The 19765-nt window shown below is 36.6% G+C and overlaps 1 long non-coding RNA gene across 2 annotated transcripts; it reads left to right on the forward strand.

Moving 5' to 3' along the window:
• The first annotated feature begins 9651 nt into the window (after positions 1–9651).
• LOC125270607 lies at positions 9652–12521 on the forward strand. 2 transcript variants are annotated; one of them, XR_007185393.1, is made up of 5 exons: positions 9652–10113; positions 10717–10758; positions 10839–10878; positions 10987–11530; positions 11631–12521. It is a non-coding gene; the product is annotated as an uncharacterized LOC125270607 (long non-coding RNA). The 2 variants fall into 2 exon arrangements; XR_007185392.1 differs by having other exon boundaries at positions 10987–12521.
• The last annotated feature ends 7244 nt before the right edge of the window (positions 12522–19765 follow it).

Genomic DNA, 19765 nt, shown 5'->3' on the forward strand with positions numbered 1-19765 from the left:
GAAAGAGGGGTCTGAGTCACATAGAAATTGTACATAGCCCACAGCATGTAACCCTTATTTGCCTTAGGGGATTGGCCCTTGGATGAAATCCCCTGGATCAGAGCCATTACTAAAGCAGTTTCATGTGCAGAAGGCCCATATGGGATCACCTTGGACGTAGCTGCCATGAGACCTAAGATTCTTTGAAACTGATAAACAGTAATGTCCTGACCCAGCCTGATGTTGCTTAGGGTGTTTAAGATGGTCTTGACACGAGTAGCAGACAGTTGTGCCCACATGATGACTGAGTCCCATATAACCCCTAAGTACATTGTCTTCTTGCAGGGAGAGAGAATGATTTTCTTGGCATTGAGTTTCAACCCAAGAGAGACCAGAGGAGCTAGGACGATATTTCAGTGTCAAAGCACAAGCTCTTGAGACTGGGGTAGTATTAGCCAAACAACTACAGTATGTACTTCACAATGCGGATGCCCTGGAGTCGCAGCGGAGCCAGAGCTGCATCCATGCATTTTGTGTATGTGCGGGGTGATAAGGCTAGGCCAAACGGAAGAACCTGATAGTGGTAAGCTTCACCCCCAAAAGCAAACCTCACGAACTTCTGGTGTTGCGGTAGGAAGTAAGTGTCCTTGAGACTGATTGTGAGGAACTGCAATGTCGAATTTGTGACAATGATATTGATAGTTAGAATCTTGAATTGAATCTTGAAAACATCCTTTTTTGGGGGAACCAGAAAGTATCGATTGTAGCAACCTGACTCGCTCTCTGGGAGGGGACCTTCATGGTAGTGGGGACCACGCCATGCGATGGTACTGGATGCTTGGTGTACGGCTCGATCCTCCTCCGCCCCCTGGCGGCAGGCGATGGCTCCTCTGACTGAGGGCAGCCGGCAGCAAGTGCCCCGTTCCCTGCTCTTCCCCTTCATGGCGGACGACAGCAGGCTCTGGCCCACGGCGGCGACCCCTCCACTCCCTCTTGGACAGCAGCCAGCCCACCCAGGAGCACGGCAGCGAACTCTCCATCCCACCTGTTAATAAATCACTCCAGCACCACCGCCTCGGGCAGCCACTCGAGGTCTTCACACTCCAAATGGTGTTACATTGGTGCCGAAACCCGGGAGGAAGGAGGAACATGCTGTCGGAGAGCCTGCGCTGCTGAGGGGGTCGCGGTGCTGAGGAGGTCGAGCAGTGTGGGTTTTTCTGACAGCATGTCCCTCCTTCCTCCTGGGTTTCGGCACCAATGCACCACCATTTGTATGTACGGGAAGAAGGAGGCGGGAACAAATACAAAACGAAAGTAAAATGCCGGCAGTTCCTCACGGACAGCTGCTCAGCTGCTGGCCACACAAACATAACAAAACATAAAATAAAGTCCAAGCCTGGTCCTCTCTTGTCCTTCACTGTTATTGCTCCTCCTTTCATGCTTCCGGAGCTCCTCCGTGAGAGATTCGAGGACAGTGTGTCACGCAGCTGATGCTCATTATCACTCACGTCGCTGGCCTTGCGCCATTCAGTCATGGCTCTTGCCCGCCCTGCTCGTCACAGGGGAATCAAGCAGAAATATCTCTGTCTTTAATGCCCGTTAGATTTAACTACAGACACCTCTCTCTATGGCGACCAGTACACCCATTGAACAGCTGTCTTTAGGACTGAATGCATGGCCATCTGTTCAGTTGTGCCGAGAGACAAATCTGTGACTCGACGAAGCTCAGAGAATGATTCTTCATCAATTGAACCACCCATACTCATGTCCTTTAGGTCAGCCTGGTATGCTTGTAACATCGCCATGGTGTGCAATGCAGCACCAGTCTGACCTGCTGCTTGAAATGTTTTTTCCAAAAGCCTGGAAGTTCTGAATGGCTGGGTGGGGAGAGTTGTTTTTTTTTTTAACAGTGTTGCAAATGAAGATGCAGGAGAGATAGCCCACAAGTGTTTCTTCAACCTGTGCCATCATTGTATAACTGCATGCCTTCACACCCATGATAGTTGAATATGTTGACTTTGAAGGCACATAGAAAGATTTTCTCCCATGAGCAAGATAACTTGTTATGAAGGTCCTCAAAGAAAGTAGTTGGCCAGCTGACAAAAATCTGTCTAATTGGTGATTGGGGGAGCAAAACTGTTTGTGTTGTATTCAGGCCAAAAAATATAGACTAACAAGAAGTGACACTCAATAGAACGTTCCATTGCAACACCGGCACCCAGTAGCAGCCCCGTGTGTCTGCCATTTTGGGGTGTAAGTTACTCGGCAGTCCACTAGTTTCTATGGTAATATCAGCTGCTTTGTTAAAAAAAAAAAAAAAAAAAAAAAAAAAAAAAAAACATTGAAGGGGCTCTATCGAAATAGGTACTGCAGTCCAAATTCAAAATATTGTTTGCCCCACCCCCTCTTTCAAAGACTTGGGTGGCCAGCTTGAGGACACGCAACAAGAGGGAGCACAATTGACAATGAAACCTAAGGAGACTTACACACTGTACGCTGATGAGTTGATTTATCTGTTTTAATATGTTGTCGGTCATAGAGATTTTTAGATGGATGCAGAGGCTTTTTAGGTCAGATAGAATCTGCGATTCTCTGACCCAGTTTGTTTACTGGTTTCCATGACTGCAATACACAGTGTTTTCCGCCAAATGGCAACCTCCGATATTGAAATACTTTTGGATAAACTGGCAGCACACGGTTTCGCACAGACCAAAACAAAGACAAACATTCCGAACACGGAACGCACATTTCAAAGTAGAATATCTGGATGTAGCATTGTTTTTCTGAGAAACAAGTAGGTGAACTTAGCATGTTTCCTAAATATCTGCAATCATACTGTGGTATTTTTATGCTTTATTAAAGTGAAAATCTTACATATATCCCCTTTAAAGCTGAAATCCAACCTGAATGATGACAACACAGAATAAAATACTATCACTAGTGATCATTAAATCCTTTTAACAGTTTATTTTACAAACTTTGTGTAAGCCTTCCACTTTTTTCACAAAAAACTTTTGCTCTCTAGAAACCCAGTCGGGTTAAAATTCTTTAAAAGATCTAGTATTAGCATTAGGCTTATAAACACTAAATTAATACCAACAACCTGTTACTTTTTAATGTAAAAGATTACCTTTTATTAAATTTAAATTTAATTAATTACCTTGACAAACTAATTCATTAAAATGGTCCAAGAATCAATCTTCAGCATTTGACCTCTATTTTATTAAAAAAAAATCTTATAGTGACAGTAATATCTTAAATTATGAAGTTTCTGTTTACATAATAATGTGTGTGATAATTATATTTGTAATTATACTGTATGTGTGTGTAATATATTAATTACACTTTATATAACACTATATTTATGTAACACTTTCACACACACACACACACATATATTATGTAAACAAAAACTTTTATGTTAGATGCGATTTGATAATTGATTTGACAGCACACATTTTTACCCAAAATGTGGTGATTTGACTGAGCATTATGGAACTAAACACTCTCATGTAATGTCTGTTTCATTCATACTGGAAGCCAGAGGGTGACCTTGCGCAGAAAGTTCAAGAGTGAGATTCATAGAGCTGAGTCATAAATCATATGATGTTCCAGGAAATCCCTTACATAGCATGCAGAGATCACTGCAGCTGAATATAATGGGGGGATCGCTTCCAGTTTAGGTCTTGCGTATGAAAGTGATTCATGAAAAAATTAGCCATTTTACTCAAGATACCTTAAAAGCAGCAAGCAAAGATGAGCATAACCGATGTCACTCACATATGCAGATTGCCATCTAAAAGTTTTTCATTAACTTCTTCACACTAACGTTTAGAATAATAGAATAAAACACCAATAACAAAGTGAACTAGGTAGATTCACTGATTACTTTAGATATCGCCATCAGTTCATACGGCTCTTAACACTTTCTCTGACAAGCAAATGTAGTGAGCCCAGGGTTCCCATTTGGTCATGCTCGATATATACCCTATAGAGTGGTGGAAGTATGAGGTAAATTTGTATAATTACAAATTTATGTCATACTTCCAAATTTATGTCATACTTAGCATCACACTGGTTACCTCGACACAAACCCCATAAGGATTTTTCCATTAGCTTTTGGATTACCACAAAAAATAAGCTCTGTGATCAACAAAGGTTTATGACACTTTTTTTCCCCCAAGATATTGTTCACAGATAAACACAATTTTTATGAATTTTGAAACCTAAATGCAGTCGCAAGAAGTAAAAACCTAAAGTTCAGCTATAAACAAACTATACCAGTCTTACAATTTCAACGTCACCATCACTAAGCTTCGACAGCTCTTTCACTGTTTATCTAAAAACATTTTCCTGGAAAGTTTGAATTAGAATAGTTTGTAAAAGCGCAATAAGCATAACTAGACTGTAAAAGCGTACTGAGCTTCGGTGTGATGACATTTAACCCCTTAGCATTCCTGTAACATTTGCGTAAGAAGACTCCTAAAAAAGGCATACCCAAAATAAATTGCATGCTGTTCAGGAACCATTTGGAGTACATGCATCTCTTTTGAAAGGTATGTGTGTCGGGGGCTGTACAGTAACATTAGCTGTGCCCTATTTCAATCAATCCTGTTACATGATTTTCATCTTAAAAAAAACTAAACAAAACTGTACTGTGTTGACCACATTCATTAACCCTGTTACCAAAGTTATTGTAGAAAAAGATATGTATATAAATATGAATATTTTTTGTACAATTTCAAAGTTTATCCACAGTTTATCTAAATGTGCAGAAGTGCTTGAATCTTCTAGCATGAATGTTGTTCAGCATCATGAATGAATGAAGAATAAACACCAACCTCTTTGTTCTTCAGTATCTTCAGTGTGTTTCATTCTGCTGGGTTCTGGATCACTCATGTTCTCACTGTCCTCCTTAATAAACTCAGTCTTTGCAGATTTCAGCTCTTCCTGATGCTTTGACGCTGGTCTGTTGGGAATATCCCAGCATTTATTGGTGAATTGCAGTGAGAGGAGCTTTGTTGATGATGAATTGCAGTGTAGGAGGAGCAGATCTCCTTCCAGAATCCTTGAATCTCATTGCACTCCCATATACAGGGATAAAGGCTACCAAGGGCAAACAACTGTCTGGAATATTGGGATTAAATTTATGTAATTTGACTGGGGTAATGTAGGTACGAAGGAGTCATTTATATTGCAGAAATTTACACCTAGTATTGACACTGTTGTTTTGTGCAAATAAACAAGATTCCATCCATTTTTCTTTAGAAATATCTTCCTGAAGATCATTCTCCCAAGCTGTTAAATAAGATAATGAACTCTCTTTTGATCCCTCTAAGAGTATGACAGATTGCCTTTATCCCTTAAATGTTTTAAAGTGTGTTTTTCTATGATTGACAAAGTGGGTTCTGAATATGTTTTAATTTCAGAATGAATAAAACTTCTTATTTGTTAAGATTTTAAAAAATGTTTCTGAGGAATATCATATTTTCTCATCAGTTCCTGGAATGACAACATTATACCTTCCTCGTATAAATCTTTAACTTGGCTTATTCCCTTATACGTCCAATTTTTAAATCCATTATCACTTCTCCCAGGCACAAAATTTGTATTTGTGGTGACAAACCTGACAATGTAATTGCTTCATCTAAAAAAAATTGTGAGCTTCATACCATACAGAGATGGTATTCCTAAGAAAAGGACTATGCATAGTTTTTTTGAGCATTCTAATTGAAGAAGAGTAAAGATACATCTGTAATGGAATTGTTATTCCATTCCACGCTGGAGGTTCCGTATCTATGAAGTAGTACATAGCAGAACATATTTGAGCTGCTCAAGAGTAAAGTTTTATGTTTGGTACCTTAAGCCCTCCACGTTCGTATGTCAGGTAGAGCAAGGACAGACGTAACCGAGGACTTTTGTTATTCCATATAAATCTTGTGAATGTTTTCTTGAGTATAGCAAAAAAGGAGTCTGGAAGTGGAATTGAAATTTTGGTAAAATTGACATCTTTATAATATTTATATGTCCAATAATAGAAAGTGGCAATGCATTCAAACTCTCGAATGAGTCAATGATTTTCTTTACTAGTGGGTCATAATTAGTTGGAATAATTTCTTTTATATTTGGGATTATCTTAATTCCTAAATATGTAAAACCTTCTGGAGAGCAGGTGAATTGCCTACAGGTCAAAGAGTTTCTCCTTTCATCCCCATTAAACAACAACAAGGCACTCTTATTATCAACATTGTAGCCCAAAAATTCTCCAAATGTTGTTAGTATATTATTAAGTGCTTGAATAGAATGTTCTAGATTTGTAAGAAATACCACAATATCATCTGCAAACAATAGCATCACCTATCGTGATGCCTTTTATTTCAGGACTACTCCGAATCGCCATAGCAAGGGGTTTTACAGCAAATAAATTTGGCTATTTGTTATTATTTCTGCTTGTGGGTCCCTATAAAGTAACCTAATCCATTTAATATACCCATCACCCAACCCATATCTTTTAAGCACCTCAAAAGGGTATCCCCATTCAATCCTGACGAAGGCTTTTTTATATTACTAATCCTAACATTATTCTGCTTCTTCATTCAAATACAGACATATATATATATATATATATATATATATATATATATATATATATATATATATATATAATATAAAATAGCATAAATAATGTAAATTCTTGCAAGTTTAATTAATGGTAAGAAAAACAGTTGAAAGCTTACTATTAATATTTTATAATATTGAGACTCAAACTCAACACTCATTCAACACAACATCATCAGCAGAGCATTTCACTTTATACTGTAATAAACAGTTCATTTGAGTTAGGATATATGCTAAAAGCCTAAAAACTGAAAGGCAATACTGTGTTATTGCTCACAATATGACAAGAATAATACATCAATAACACACACACAAAAAAAAACAGCACTAACGACAGCCATCTTCATAGGGTGGTTTGACCAAAAATCAATACAGAAGGCGTTCTGGCGGAAGCTAGATATTTTACTTCATAACTTGTGAAATATGGAATTTATATGAAGTGAGTAAAATATGATATTAAATGTTGCCTTTTGTTGGACAACAGGTTTAATGAACGCTTCGCATTACAAGTTTGGGAAGATGATTGACGCGTGTTGCTTTTCAAATACACATTCTACAGTAAGTGACTCAAACTCACAGTGCTTTCAGATATTGAAACATGATCACAGAGGCATTCTACACTAAAACGCTGTGCATATATTGAATTAAAAATCAGAAAGTATTTACAATTTCATAATGGCACTAAGCCAAATTGTAATTTCAGTTTGATTTCGATTAATCATGCAGGCCTAGTCTAAACCATAAAGTAATATGAATGTTGTATAAACTTGTCCTTTTTGGAGGCTCAGTGTGTAGTTATAAGCAGTTTCACAGTAAGCAATCGCAACAATGAAAACACTTATTTAACTGGTTACAATGCAAAGCAGTTTATGTAAAATAAAAGTTAAACTCAGCAAAGCTAAAAGCTCAATAATCAAGCTCTGAATAGTGATATTGGAGATGCTGTTAAGCTCAACTCCTCTATGCGCGGTATGATCCAATCTTCCTGTTGTAGGCGTATCAGTCTCTGTAAATCATGTTTAATAAGCTGGATGTTCTTCCTCAGTCGTTTACACTGTTGTTCTTCTTCACTGTAGTCTTTGTATCATTTCCTCTGGTGGTTTCAACACATTTTCTTCACCCCTGCCCCATGTATCCTCTCAATAACCTCTGTGGTTCGTTAAAAACATTAAGTTCAGGAACTTTCGCAGCTTTTACTCATCTCATTCTGTTCTACAAAAAAGAGGAAGTCAAATACATTTGTTTCTACATGAGTATTGCAGCATTCAAGCATCTTTTGGCATTAACTTGAAAGCAAGCAAAATAATATTTACATCCGAAACACATCTGAGCTAGTATTTATTCAGTATTCATTTATCATTAAACAAAGACATTCAAAGTTTATTTGATAAACAAATGAACAGATTATCATAAGGCCTCTGACTTCCTTTTACCATATATGTACACTTTCCACTTCATCTTCATCTTCATCCGCACTGGTCTTCCTCAACATCATGTCCACCTGATGTTCGCAAATATTTTTTTAATCGGAAACATCTTAGGCTGATTCCTTAAACTCTCCCCAGCCTACTGACCTTGACTGCAGAAAGAGACATTATTTTTGCTTCTCAAAGCATTTGTAGACTAGATTGAAACATGAGATAGAGAGAAAATAAAAAAGGCAATATATCTGAGTATTTTACCAAGTGTGTGACAGAAAGAGGAGACCAGTGCTCGTGGTTATCTGAGGCCTTATTTGAGTGCCTCTTACAAACATCTCCATGCTCATCAATCAAAATCCACCCCTTACACGTATGACATGACCTCCGTTGAGTAGCAACCTTCAGTTCATCCCCTTACATTCTTAAACAGTTATAAATGTTATGATGTAATTTCCATCAGGAGGTGCATCAATTTTTGGTCAAGATCTTGTATTGACAATGCAAGTGGTGAGCACTGACTTGATCCACAATAGATATCTGATTTCCCTAGTGGTAGAATTCTTGTTAACAGTATTAAAGGTTGTGTGTTCTTATCTGCCCTCGCATAGTTTTTTTTCCTCATTAAAATCAAAGATGTCCATTGTTGTATATCAAGAGCAGGGACACATTTGTGTGCATTTGTTTTGTGATTTTACCGGAAAAATAGAACCTCCGCAATTGACGCACCCGCTTGTGCTGTGAAGAGCAAAAAGAGAATGTAAAACTGCCTACTTTTTAATTTGATTGACCATCTCAATCATTTTGACATTGACAAGCGTTCTTAGACCACTGAGGTAGAAAATGTAACTTTTAAACCTTTTTGTCCTCCTAACAACATGCAGAGTGCTGTAATGAAGTGCAGCAGAGCAGTGAAAGAATTTCAAATATTGGCACGGCTGTGATTCGTCCATAGGCACGAGGCCGCAGGCCGAGTGCCGTAGGTAATCACAGCCGTGCTGATATACAGCCATATAGCACGGCTACGAGTCTGATATTGCGTTTATATATAAATAAGAGTGTGATATTGCTCATATATATATATATATATATATATATATATATATATGTGTGTGTGTATGTGTGTGTGTGTGTGTGTGTATCCTTCTTTTTTTTGCAAGAAGTCTCATCAAGCCTGCCTTTATTTAATCAAGAATACAGAAAAAAAAAAAAAAAAAAAAAACTAATATTGTGAAATATTATTACAGTTTAAATAATGGTTTTCTTAGTTATTTCTTTGAAGCAAAACTGCATTTTTTAGCGTCATTACTCCTGTCAGAAATAGGGGTACAGTAGGAGTCCATTTCTGTCCCCCAAGTATCTACACTAACATACCCCATAGGGCTTATTATTGGACCTCAAGGTACATGTATGTACCTTTTTGAGGGTCAAAAAGGTACATATATGTTCCCAAGCATTAAAAGGTACATATATGTACCGTTTCTTTTAAAGGTTAAGGTACAATATCAAGAGACTCTGCTAAGCCTTTTATTTTATTTTATTTATTTTTTTTGTAAAAGTTATTTAAATATTTTATTAATTATTTATGGTAAATAAATAACTTGCACTGTAATTTTTTTTTTGTTGTTGTAATTTTACAGAATTTTACTGTTTTATTTTACAGATCTTTCCTGTATATTGAATATTCTGTAAAATTACAGAAATATAATGTAAATTTAGTACATATCCGCCGTAAAATAATGTGAAAAACATGTAACTGTGAAATAACATAAAATTTCCGTTTTTTTATTGGACTTAATCACTACTCTGACTGTTCCGCTTGTCAAATTAGTTCTGCTGCGTTCAATGTTTCGTTTCGTAACGGATTTCTTTTCATAATATCATCTCGTAATATAACATAATCATACATTCTTTGTTGAAATACGCGGACATTTAAACTATGAAGAGTTTAAATATTCGAACTGAATGAATTCCCGCCCGGCGCATTGATACAGTCTCTTCAAATCACACGGTGAGCGGAGGCTCGGAGCTGACTGGAATCACTCGACTCGACCGTTAGGATTGCAGCTGTTCGTGGATGTGAAGCGAAATTAAGCAGGTAAAATACACATTTTCTAAACTTCTCTTTATTATTATATGTTGTTTTTAGCATTTTGAACCGTCTGAAAGCCTGAGTCGTTAAACCAATGACTGTGTGTTTTAATTTTTCAAACGGTGCGGGCCGTTAATCATTTAAAAGGTTTATGATGTTTAAAATTACGTATCAGTTGACTGTAAAGTGTAGTTTTGTTATTTACTCGATATTATCAAAGTCATAACATTAATCCCTTATTTTGTTTAGGCTTTCTGTTGCATTTTGTTTCCATTCTAAGTTAATTCCAATTCCAATTCCATCTGAGGAAAAAATGTAACGTAGGGCCTACTTTGCCAAACACGACGAGTAGCGTGGATTTATAATTTTTTGGGACTGAATCTACATGAATATGTGTATATATATATATATATATATATATATATATATATATAGTACCGGTCAAAAGTTTGGAAAACATTAGGCCTAGTATTTTTAACGTTTTTGAAAGAAATCCCTATGTTCATCAAGCCTGGATTTATTTGATAAAAAAATACATTAGATTATGGATTTGTAAATTAATGTGTCCCATGCACTCATTTCTCTCTCTCTCTCTCTCTCTCTCTGCAGATAAATTGTGTGAGTTTCTGATATTAAAGACATGGTGAAAAGGTGAGAGTTGCACCATTTAAAGATCTGGAATTTATGTTTTTATGTTTTCTCACAAAAAGTCTCTCTCTCTCTCTCTGCAGATAAGTTGTGAGTTTCTGATAATAAAGACATGGTGAAAAGGTGAGAGTTGCACCATTTAAAGATAATATAATTGCTGGAATATATGTTTTTATGTTTTATTTCTCACAAAAAGTTACATATCTCTTCTCTTGTCTATATGAAAAACAGGAAGAGTACGTTGATTCCTGTGGTCCAAATCATTGTTAATAGCCACAGAACCACTTTCAGTGATTCTGTTGAGTCTGCGTCCTACAACTACCTGAACATCTCGTACCCATCAGGCCAAGGAGCAACGCTGGAGTTCTTGCAGTGGTACGAAACCAGCAGTTAAGTGAATACATCAAAACCGTTATGAAACTCTCTCTCTACATTATCTACATTAATCCGGACACATTTGAAAACACTTCTATCTGAAAACACTTCGGACACTTTTCTGATATTTTTACTGTTCATTTATTAAAAGAGTTCTATAGTAGAGTCCTTTTCATTACTCATGTTGTTTTTTGTTTGTTTGACAGATGCCTTTTCAAGATAAACCCCAAGGGATCAAAAGTTGAGAAGAGCACTTCAAGAAAGCCGATGACGGTCAGTCCACAGCATGTGTCAAACTCCGCTCCTGGGGGCCCACTGTCCTGCAAAGTGCTCCAACCCGCTCCAGAACACCTGCCTGGAAATTTCTAGCAATCCTGAAGACATTGATTAGCTGGTTCAGGTGTGTTTAATTAGTTTCTGTAGGGAGAAGAAGTTTAGCTCCATCCCTGAGTTTGACACCCTTATTCAAAAGATTCTTTCTCTCTGAACTGAAACTGCAGACTATGAATAGAAGACATACATGGAGAACATTCTTCAGAAGGAAGTCCAATCTCCCTCCATTCACTTGCACAGACATTTTCATCAGTGTCACGCGGACTTTAAGAACACTCACTCTTTCCTGCTTTGTTTAATTGTTTGTTTTTTAATGACTCCTTGTAATTCATCTGTCGACCAATGGTCAGGTTTTGAAGGCAGACTGTTTAATTATTATTCAACTAACTTTTTTTTTTTTCATTTGTAATATTGATGTATTGTTATATTAAGTATACTGCTGCAATTGAAACCATTACTAGTTTTAAAACTGTTTTTGGCTTTTTATAAAATAAAAAACTAATAATAAACATTCTTTTGCAGTTAAGACTGGTTATTTCTATTAAAAAGCTAAAGAAAATACAGAAGATTTTATGTAAAATTACGGTTATAAATTGTATTTTATTAACAGAAAAGTACTGTATTTTTAAGAGACATTTATTTTATGGAATATTTCAATGATTGTACCCTGTCAAAGCCAATTTTGTACCCTTTTTGAAGGGTCCATTCTTGTACTGTTAAATAAAGGTACAAAACTGGTCTCTTCAGGTACAAATCACAAGGGTACAAATTTGTACCCTATGCCAAGGGTACAGCCCCAGTGACAAGCCATTGTACCCCTGAAGGTAAAATTATGTACTTTAATTTCTGAGAGTGCAGTCTTCAGAGTCACATGATCCTTCAGAAATCATTATAATATGCTGATTTATTATCAATGTTGGAAACAGTTGTGTCTGTTTTAGTTTCAAATTAAACGTATAATTTCCATGAATCCATCATGTCATATTTCTGTCTTCAAAATGTAAAACATTTGTCTCAACATTTTTATGCACTTGTAGGCTAATTGCTGTATAAATGCATTCATGTATGATGGCTCTAATGAAGCTCTGATTGGATTTTACATATGGAAATAAATAAATCTGGAAATAAAAGTCTAAATGAATAAATGTATTTTTAGAATTATGATTTTTAAATGTCTGTTTCTGAATGTTTTAGTTCTAGTTTTGTTAGTTTCAGTTTTGCTGAAGGCGTCACGTGCCTGTGCTGTTGAAATATTTTTTTTCCTATAAACAGAGATACGATACGACCAGCCTCTCTTCACAGCACAACAGTTTTAAATCATTTTAAATAATATGCCTTTTGAATAGGCTATTGGATATCATTTATGGATATTAAGCAAACATAACAACTAAACTTTTAAGAAGCATCAATCAAGCATTTATATGAACTAAAGCATTTTTCTGAAGTAAAATGCAGCAGCCATGTATGCATGAAAAATGTTAAAAATCACACAATCTTTCATTATCATATATTTAATGTTTGTGTTTCTGACATTATTTTTCATATACTCCCAGTTTCACAGACAAGGCAGTCTAGTCCAGACTAAAATGGATGTTTGAACTGTTTTAACTGAAAGCATCTTGCACTGACATATCTTAAAATATAGTTGTTTTTCCCCCCCTCAAGATGCACACCAGTAATGTTTATAAAAGCTACTTAAATGCCCTAATCGATTTAAGGCCTAATCCTGGTTTAATGTAAGCCTGTGAAACCAGGCCTCATTGTTTTAAATAGGTCTGACATTAAAAACCTGCCAAGTGTTACCAAAATGTAAAATGTTTACATCTGTTTAACAGCATTAACTTATAATATCCAATGAACATTTCTCTACTTGCTCAAGATTGTCAACAGCTTTTCTATCACACTAAAGCCTGTCAGGCTGTTAGGCTCATGAATACATTTACATTTATTCATTTAGCAAATGCTTTTATCCAAAGCAACTTACAAAGACATTGTTTAGAATAGTACAAGGCAAGCTAGAACAGGGAGAGATTAAGTGAAAGGAGAATAATTTTTTTCAGCAGGATGCCGTTGTGTTGACGGAAGAGATTAGTTTTCAGCTGTTACTTGAATATTGTCAGGAATTCTGTGTTCTTGATAGGGTTGGGAAGATCATTCCATCAGCAAGGAATAGTGAACGAAAACATCCTAGAGAGTGATTTTGTGTCTCTCAGACAAGAGGTTGAGTTGCAGGTGATGTTCTTTCATCCATGGTGAGATGTCCGCCTGTCATTCTGAGATCCGTGCAGCTAAAGAAGGTTTATCTGGTTGAAATGAAAAGTAGAGTTGTGTGTCATCAGCATAGCAATGGTACAACAAACCATGTGCCTGTAAAATGTGCCATTTGGAAAAAGGCAAAAATATCCCAGAAATGGTAGTTGCCGATGACGTCATTTGGAGCCCAAGTCTGATCGTCAGGTATCAAGGTTGTGCCCAAACTCCTGCAAACTCAATTATTGTCAATCATGATCTTACACCCTGTTTTAACAGCATCAAATTACTAACTTTAACCAAACCTTTTGGCAAAATGTAAAATTGAAAAAAAAAAAAAAAACAACAACATGTCAATATGTTTCCATCCACCTATTTCTATGTGCATTTTAGGATACTGCATGAAAAATGCTGGATGGAAATGCCAAGTAAAAACTTAGTAGGATAAATTTTTTATGCGACACGAAAACATGCACATAAATAACGATGGAAAAACTTTTACAAAATAAATTCCTTGATGCTCATCAAAAAAGACATGTGACTTTGTGATGGGACGGCTTAACTGGACCAACCAGCAGACCGATCTCGTTGCACAGCATCATGCGCTTCGGATGAGTGCACAAATCTTCTCACACCGCGCTCGTAAGTTCTCTTTCTCACCTTGTACTCAATTGTTTAAATTGGCAAGGCTTAAATGAGTTTAGTTTAAATGCAAATAGCAACATGTGAGATGAACCGCGGTGCAAGTGCGTGCTGAACCGAGTATGCAGAACGGTACGGTTCGATTTTTTACAGAGAACCGTTTCACCCCTAATGGAAACATAGCTACTGTGATAAGAACTACCAAGAATGACTGCAAGAAAAAAAAAAAAACAAACAAAAAAAACTTATTTGAAGTATAATTGCATTGTTTTAGTTTGGCTCGCATCCCATTTAATTACATGGAGATGGCAGAGTTTATATTCTAATCTGCTGCCAACCACCAGAGGGTAATGGAAATGGTTTGGCTTTAGTTTTCAGGACGTGTATAACAGCTAAAAGGGAACGTAATCATAAATCATTTATTTTATTCTGTCAAGATTCTCTCAAAGTTATGAACAAATGTTCTTCTAGTAATGTTAATAAAGCATTTGTTCAATCTTATCTGGTCTTCAATAATATTCTCAAAAGGTTAGCACAGAAATGTTATATATACATTGTTGAAGGTTTTATAAATGTCCTCAATGTTTGGAGAAAATGTTCTTGGAACAACATTCTAGGAACATTCTTTAAACAATTAGGTCTGGTTTCACAGACAGGGTTTAAGATTAGGCCTTAGTTCAATTAGGACATTTAAGTAGCTTTTATAAATGTGCCTTAGAAAAAACACACACACACACATGTTCGTTTTTGTGAATTGTGGGGACATTCCACAGACGTAATGGTTTTTATACTGTACAAACTGTATTTTCTATCCCCCTACACCACCCCTACCCCTAAACCTACCCATCACAGGACACTGTGCACACTTTTACTTTCTCACAAAAACTCATTCTGTATGATTTATAAGCCTTTTGAAAAGTGGGGACATGGGTAATGTCCTCATAAGTCACCTCTTTTTGTAATACCCATGTCATACCCATGTCATTATACACATTTGTGTCCTGATATGTCACAAAAACATGCACATATATATATATATACAGGGCTTGACATTAACACCTGCCAACCCGCCAAATGCGGGTAGATTTCAGCTGTGGCGGGTAAGACAGCCACTCCCACTAGCCACTTTGGCGGGTTGAATATAATTTCAGCCTACAGCCAAATGAAAAGTAGCCAAGCTCGTCGTACCACAAAATTACAATTCAGTCACAATTCTTTATCGATTAACTTGCGGTTAGTGAAGGTGGGATAGGCGGAATCGTGCTAAATGACACAACAGAAGCGCTCGCGTGCGCGCTCTCTCTGTCCCGAGCGCGATTCAGTTCTCCTTGCGCCTGAATACACGCACACACAGATGTCAAAATGCATCGTGTGGAGTATCTCGCGTGAATACAGTCGGCTATGGCTTACGGCTAAGTGGACGTAAACAGGTGGGTAAAAACTGGACATGTGTCAGTATATGACGTCCATGCATTCAGCAGCCCCCAAATAAATACCCCTCTGTCATTAATGTTAATAATGTTAATCAAACATCAAAAAATGTTAAATACCTGTATAGGCCTACATGTATGCTAAATAAACATATGTATCTGAAAAATATATATTTTTTAAATTACTATTTGTAATTTGCTTCTTTGTTCTTTTTATATAGCCTAACAAAAATAACTGTACATACCTGATATATACAATGTAGTCTTGATTTGGGTGGTCAATCTGCATTTGTAAGTTTGAAAGGGTTTTACATCTTGTAAATCAAGTAAAATGACTCAAAATCAAGTAATTTAAGCATGCCAGAGTCAACTTTAATCATATAAAATGTAATTTCCCAACAGCAAAATTGTGGCCAGTGAAAATGCTGAGTGGCTAGTAACTTTGGAAAACCACTAGCCACATTGGCTGGTGAGCAAAAAGTTAATGTCAAGCCCTGTAATTATATATATATATATATATATATATATATATATATATATATATATATATATATATATATATATATAAATTTAATATATCTAAGATATATCAATTGATTTCAGTTAAAACAGCTCAAACATGCAGTCTGAGACTAGGCTTAATCCTGTCTGTGAAAATGGGGGCTGATGTTAATGAGTAAAATCTTAAAGAAAAGAGGAACAAACGTTTTAGTGACCGTTGTGGTGATCAGTGTTCCTGTAGTTTGGCTCTTGACCCTTGGTTGTTTTGTTAGTTTTATTCTGTTTATTAGTATTTATTCTGGTTGCTTTAACAGACAGAACATCATCAGGTGATGTCGGCTGTTAATTAATACAAAGTTCTGGCATGAAACTCTAATGGGCAGGCTAATAGGTCCTTTAACTCAACCTGCTAATAATCACATCATTATCTATAGGTCATAGGTGATTGGTTCCTGCTGAATTAGCCAATGAGCTTGCGTGCTCAATCTTTAAATACATGAGTTAGCATTTGCGTAGCAGTGCAGTGTGCTTCAGAAATCATCCAAGATAAGTACATGGGTTTTTATACTATGTGCATTTTTGCGTAGTCTGCTCTATTGATTCTATGTCACGTCTACAGTCTGTTTAATGCTTAGAGAGAATTACTAAGCATATTAGCAGCGAGCGCATATGTATGTTGTATAAGGATACAGAGACAAGCTTGCTGAACTTTAAATGGAAACAGGTTTTTGCTTTTGTATTCACATTCTAACAAAGCTACAGCAAGTACCTTGTACAGCAGCCGCAGCAGCAGCAGCAGTATGTATGGATAGCAAATTCAGATAGCAATGGAGCGAATATCAACAACATAGAACACAGCAGACGTTGCGGTGCGTACCGTGTGCAGGCCTAAAGTTACCTGTTGCTATTTTAGTGAAATGAGTTTGTGTCGGCTAATGAGTTGATCATGCAATGTGAATATTATCATGATTAAAATGCAAACAATGTTTTTATCTTATTTACATACTAAGTACGCGAGCAGCTGTATTCGGATTTATATTGGGCATACTATTTCATAATTACAGGACGAACAGCGATTTTGCAAGTTCGGTATGTTACCGTCATCTAATTAATAGATTTCACGTAGAATGATATTTATCATTTCAGCTTACTTTAGAGTGTGCCAAGGCAGTTCCATGTATTCTCAAATGAAGCAAGAACACCTTAGTTTTGCACGCTCTCGCGGCCATACGTTTTCATTTGTTTTTATACTGCGAGGACCGACAGTCGGTCGCACGCTGTGGAATTTAGGAAGTGATGCTATGGGATTCACTGTCAAATTGACATAACCATTGCATATGGGACAAAGATATAATAGTAATGCATTAGCATGCAAGATAACATTACAGACAAGATAGAAATATTAATTCAAAATATTTTGAGTTTCCATTGAAATCTCATTCATATAATGACTTGTAAATCTATTCTCATGGTGGAGACGTTGCTTGTTTAGCATCTGTATTAAAGCACCCTCACTAAATTCTGGTAAATTTCCGGATTCTGGAACCGGGCTGGGCATTCATGTCTAAACATAAACCTTTTCTTTACATCTATGAAACACTGACTATGCTTTTGTCTTAGAAGGTTGTTTACAGTCTGCAAAGATGTAGGAGTAAAATACAAGTAGACAGCAGCAAGCCATCACTGCAACTAAGCATAGAGGACATGAGAACGTATCGATATTCAACTGGGGCTCACTTATTTGCTCAGCTTTCAACAACACTTCAAGGCTGATGTTTTCATGTTCCTACATGTGTTTCGGGCTGGGTCAGCTGATGTGTGTAGAGTCATGCTCATTAATTTTCCATTCATCTGATTGAGTTACTTTTATAGGAGTATACAGGGTTTGACAATGACATTAGGAAACGATGCTACATCATTATACTATTTTCTCATGTGGTCCTGGAGGGTTTCTTATCTCTATTAGCCTGCAACGTTTTACCATTTGTTAAAGAAACACATAATACGCGTTCTAATCGGTATGTTTGAGTCTTTTGGCTCAGACACACATAGTAATAGGCCACTAGAGTTAAGCCATTCCAGTTCGGTTTTTAAAAGCCCTTCCCTCGCTAACTTCCCTCGGTCTCGTTGACTCGGATGTACGTCATTGCTTACGTTGCACGAGTGCCCACTTCTGGCGGAACCTTTGCAATGGGCTGAACTGGAACGCCCTAAGCCCTTGATCACTTGGAATCCGCAATGGAGCTGATTTATTATTTATTTTTTCCCTTTACAAATTTGTTTAATACAGCATTCTGTATGTATATATGTGTGTTTTAAATGTTTAAAAAAATAATTAATATATCATATAATTGTTTGTGGTAGGGTAAATTAAACGAGATATGCGGTGACGTCATAATCGTGTTGCATTGTGGGTTATGGAGCTGCCTGAAGTGTACATGTGAAGTAGACTCGCTCCCTCTGTCAAAATCGAGGGAGCGAGGGTCTGTCCATGTAAACTTCCCTCGTCCACTTCACGAAGTGGAACGCACTTCAAAATGGCGGCAGGGATTCCCCCGAGGGGAAGGGTGTAGGGAAGTTCGCGAGTGCGTGTCTAAAACTGGAGTGGAACGCAGCCATAGTCTAATAGGCCACTAGAGCTAAGCCTTACGGCCCAAAGTTACTTAGTAGTGGCATGCATACACTGGTATGTAGGCACACATGTAGCTAACACCACATTAACCACTTCAGCTCTGCAGCATTTTGTTTTTTTTTTAGAGGATTATATCTGAATTTAAAAGAGCACCCTAGCCACATACATTGCAGTAAATTGATTAAAATGGTCTCATTTTACAGAAAACCCTCTATATTTTAACACAGTGGTGGAATATTGTATATATTATATTGTATTTATTCATAATTTTATGATAAACACAGATAAAAAGTCAAATTTTTATATAATTTTTTATTATTATTTTTATTAAAAATGTGTAATTTAGGATAGGTTTAGTCTACGAATCTGCAGAAAGTTTCTTTTTATTCCACTAGGTGGCAGTAAACAGGGGGAAAAAAAGAATCTTCTTGATATCTCTTTCTAAACAAAAGTTATTGAGATTTTACTGAAAGGAGGTATTGGTACCTCGAAGCGTTCCTTTACTGTCTCTATTTTTGAATTCTGAAAGAATTGGACATACCTGAATTAAAAAGAGTGCCTTACCCACATAAATTGGAGTACAAGGATAAAAATGTTCTCATTTTACAGAACACCCTCTATATTTTAAAACAGTAGTGGAATATTACTTAAATCTTTTAGTATGTATTCACAATTTTATGATAAAATAAAAAGTCGAATTTTTATTAATTTTTCAATTACGTTTAAATTTGAGAGTCTGTAGTGTAAGATCTGTTTGGTCTATTTGCAGAACTTGCAGAACGTTTCTTTTGATTCCACTAGGTGGCAGAAAATAGGGGAAAAAATAACCTTCTTGATATCTCCTTCT

Source organism: Megalobrama amblycephala, linkage group LG1 (assembly GCF_018812025.1).
Source record: "Megalobrama amblycephala isolate DHTTF-2021 linkage group LG1, ASM1881202v1, whole genome shotgun sequence".
Taxonomy (NCBI): Eukaryota; Metazoa; Chordata; class Actinopteri; order Cypriniformes; family Xenocyprididae; genus Megalobrama; species Megalobrama amblycephala.